This window comes from Notothenia coriiceps, unplaced genomic scaffold, assembly GCF_000735185.1.
Source record: "Notothenia coriiceps isolate Sejong01 unplaced genomic scaffold, NC01 NC01_scaffold00016825, whole genome shotgun sequence".
Lineage (NCBI taxonomy): Eukaryota > Metazoa > Chordata > Actinopteri > Perciformes > Nototheniidae > Notothenia > Notothenia coriiceps.
Window position 1 is genome coordinate 189,972 of NW_011349526.1, and position 4,445 is coordinate 194,416.

At 44.4% G+C, this 4,445-nt stretch overlaps 1 protein-coding gene across 2 annotated transcripts in view; it reads left to right on the plus strand.

Annotated features, from left to right (window-relative positions):
* The window catches only part of LOC104949846 (E3 SUMO-protein ligase PIAS1-like), a 54,938-nt gene that overhangs the window by 9,701 nt on the left and 40,792 nt on the right, over positions 1–4,445 (plus strand). The window lies entirely within an intron of this gene.

Genomic DNA, 4,445 nt, shown 5'->3' on the forward strand with positions numbered 1-4,445 from the left:
GCAGGTCTTTTCCATATGTCATAAAATGGAGGATAAATTAATCATCGCTGTAGGAAATGTCCCGGTCCTTTACGACTGCTCTCTGTTCACCTACCGGGACCTAAACCGGAGGAACCGGGCATGGAGGGAGGTGGCAGAGACAGTTGGTGAAACTGGTAGGTTTTCTGTTTGGGGAGTTTATATCCAGTTTACTTCGTTTTGACATTGAATGGACGGCTTTGTATGCCGGGGGCGGGCGGGAGATTCCTGGGAGATTCCTGATTGGTTGTTGGTCGCCTTGGGGGCGTGAAATCGCCAAGCTTCAGACACGCCCAGCAACAAGATTTTTCAAGATTTTTTTCATGCCTGTGTGTGGACGGGCCGTTAGCCATACAGTATTTAAGACTTTCTGCAAGTAAAGCCCATTCATTTTCCGCATAGACAATGTTAAATGACTGACATTTGATGCATGTCCAAAGCTTGGGCGCACACAAAACTCTTCCAATTAACTAATCTCTAAGAATATTTCTGATTACTTCATTTAAAAGTAAAAGTCTGTGTGCATCCATTAACACTTAAGGAGAGGAGTTACAAGTGATCACATCAGGCCAGAGGTGTAAACCGGGCGCCTTCACTTTATACTCCCCTACTTACAGTACTACCGACTGGACATTACCAATTTCCAAACTCCAATTTAATTGTAATCTCAGCTACACATCGTGATGACAGTCTGTCCACTAAAACATAAACACCTGGCAAATGACTCAAAGCAGCCTTTGTTACCTCATTCACACCAACGGTGTTTCAGGGCCGGTTCGGAGCTGGAGCTTGAAAAGCACCGGGTTTTCCTCTTTACACCGCAGCGGAGCAGCCTCTTAGCTCCCGAATCCGGTTAATTTAGAGCACCAAAAAATTGTCCGGCCAGAGCAAAAGCACCACATACGTCACGCTTACGTCGAGGCGGGGGCAGGGGCAGGGGCGGGATCAACTCCTGAACAACAACAAAAAGCCGGCGTTTTATCCACTTTGTACACAACGATGGAGAAACTTAACAAGCAGCAGTGGTCCACTCAAGAGACCAGCTACTTACTGGGAATCTGTTCTTCTAAAGAGGTACAGAGGAAGCTGGAGCATAATCGGCCATTGTTGTTGTTGTCGGTGTCAGCTGTGAGGGGTTTCCGTGCGGTTTGGCTTTATGAAGAAGGCACGCAAACGGTTACGTTATGACGCAATGACGCAGCACCAGTCGGACTCTGGGCAGTGTGAAAAGAGCCGGAGCTAAACCGAAGAACCGGTTCTGAACCTGAAAAGCTCTAGCACGGAGCTTGAACCGGAGTTGCGTTGGTTTGAATGAGGTATGTGGTAGTTCCCCTTACACTGAGTGCCTCTGGGAGCACATTTTGCATTAATGACACTCCCACAGACTCAAGGTGAAAACAATACCGATTGTGCTGTTGTCGCTGGTAACTACAAATCCCAAGGTTCATTTTGGTAAGAATAGTTTCTTACAGAAAGTGGAAGACCACAACTAGAGCTTCAACAATTAGTTAATTAATTTGCTTGGATCGGATTAACAAAAGTAAAAGAAACGTATATTAAGGTTCCAGCTTCTCATATGTGAGGATGTGCTACTTTTCCTGCTTTACATTTAGCCAAATACATGTGTGTTGGGTTGTTGGTCAGACAAAGGCAGTGATGGGTCAGTTTAGGTCAAGATTCTGGATTATTTTGGATGTATAAGGACGGTACAGCTCTTCCTTTATGTATAGCAACAATGGATACGGTTCATTGGTTTCTTTTTTTAAAGCAATGTCACCGGCCATAGCAAACTGATGGCAACATCTAGAGCTGTGGAGAATTTTATTGGGTTTAGAGGCTCAGCTGCTCTCTCTCTCTCCTCCCATCCCCCTTCCCTTTATCCCTCCATCAGTCATTTTCACCAGCTCTGGACACAGCAAATTATCACCCCACACCCCACACACCACCAAGCTCCAGTCTGACAAGAATATAGCAAACACACAGATGCCCCTTTCACACCAACGCGTTTTCAGCTCCGGCTCGGAGCTGGAGCCTGAAAAGTACCGGTTTTTCCTGTTCACACCGCAGGGACGCCGCCTCTTAGCTCCAGAATCCGGTTCACTTCCAGCTCCAAAAAATTGTCGNCAGCGGCGCCACCTCTTAGCTCCGGAATCCGGTTCACTTCCAGCTCCAAATTTTTTTCGGTCTAGAGCAGGGGTCTGCAACCTTTTTGACCAAAAGAGCCATTTTGCTCCTTTTTCCAAAACATTTTTTTGTCTGGAGCCGCAAAACATATTTCATAGCTTGATAGCTAATAAAGTTGTATTTATTATTATATCAGACAAAAACTACAGTTTTTTTGCATTTATTACATTATATAAAACTGTTAAAACCTCTAATAAGAAACAAAGAACTCCTATAAGGAGAATTAAAAATAATACACAGGCCTACTTTAAAATAAATTAGACTGAGCACTCAGGGAGTCCTCTGCACATTTGAAGTAAAAAAAATATATAATTAAAATGGGCCCACTTTGAAATAAATAAAACATAGAGCTTCACCCTAAAAAGAGTTAAAGGTAGGGTAGGTAAGAATGGAGAAACCAGCTCAAGTGCGCTCGAATTTGAAAATACACAACCGGAAAAAATTCGCCTCTTCCTTCAGACTTCCTTACAGAGCCCCTCCTCCAACACACACGAACGCGCATGACCAATGAGACCATGAGATAAGTTTGTGCACAGATGGAAGGCTGACAGGCAGGTAGGCCATCCAGTTATTTTAGCCGGGCCGGCTCAGAGGATTGGTCGTGCTTTTTACAGTACTACGGCTTCCAGAGATACATTTTTGTAGCCTATGTATTTATTGTCAAAGCATTTAATATATTCATTGCTATCGGGACGTTAAGAGCATTCCATGGAATATAATAAAAAGTGTTTTCTGAAATAAATTACATACCCCATTGAATTATGACTGAAGATCGTCAGCTGTCTTCCTCTTCCTTGTTGTTCCTCGATACGTAAAGGCTGCAGCACCGTTGACAACTTCTCTCTACATGTCAAACATACCGGTAAACCAGCATCGTTTGCTGTGAAAGCATAGAACTCTGTCCACACAGAATTAAATCCTGTGTTCCTCCGGTACTTTTCTTTGATTTATCCATAGTTCGCTCATCGAGCCGGGGGTCAGGTCTAAAATATGCGTCACATCCTGCTACGGTCCCGGGTGAGCGCCTTTTCTTGGAGGCGAATAACCTGACCCCCGGCTCGATGAGCGAACTATGGATAAATCAAAGAAAAGTACCGGAGGAACACAGGATTTAATTCTGTGTGGACAGAGTTCTATGCTTTCANTTGGCTCTGTCAAAACTTTTTGCGAGTGGTGAAGGCTTAAATGCTATTGGGAGTTGGGTTTGCACTTCAGTCTTTTGGTACCGGTGATATTCACGTTCGGGTGATGCTTTTTCAAATGAGTGTGCAAGTTTGATGTATTGCCAGCCGCGTAACCAATTTTAGTTGAACAATGCCGACAAACAGCTTTGGTTCGGTCCACCTGTCTTTGTCCGTCATCCTTGTACGTAACTGCAAAACCAAAATGTTCCCAAACCGGAGACTTCAATGATGCTGGAGGATCTTCGAGCTCAACTTTATCTGCGTTCGCCATTTCGCCAGTTCCTCAAATTACTGACTCCATTTGAACGCATCCCTGCTCTCATAGTATGCCTCTTGTCCAATGAAATGAGTTGCTCGCTCTATGATGCGTTGAACCCAATGTGAGGAAATTACTGTGAATGCTGCGATGCAGCACCTGAGATTACTTCCAAAAAGTTGTTCACGTTCTCAATTTTTTATGTTTAACGTTATATTCGTTCGGTACACTTCGGTACACATGTGTACCGAACCGAAGGGCCCGTACCGAATAATTTTGGTACGGGTACGTTACACCCCTACTCTCTCCACAATGATCAATAACAGCAAACGGATGGTCAAAGTAAGGTGCACATAAACAGAATCACACGAAGCCTGGTTAGTGTTGCCTGACTTTATAAAGTGTGTTTCTTTTTATAAATGTGTGGTTGCCTTCTAGTCACTTTGCTCAGCACTACTGCTTGTAGGCAGGCATGACGAGACTCTTCAGTCGACCCATGTTCAGGGGAGGTGGGTTTAGTTTCCTGGACGCCTCGACGTAAGCGACGCCGCCTCTTAGCTCCGAAGCTCTTGCCTCTAGACCAGGGGTCGGAAACCCGCGGCCCTCGAGCCGCATGCGGACCTTTAAGCCCTCTGCTCTGGCTCCCTTGAGCTTAGGCAAAAATAAAAAGGAAATAAAATCAAAGTATTTGTAATACTATTTATATTTTGTTGCATGGTTGAAAATGGGATCTAGATTCTTGCAAAAAACAAAAAAAAAATCCACAGTGTCATAGCTGGAGTTCTTTCGTGGGTTCCGTAATT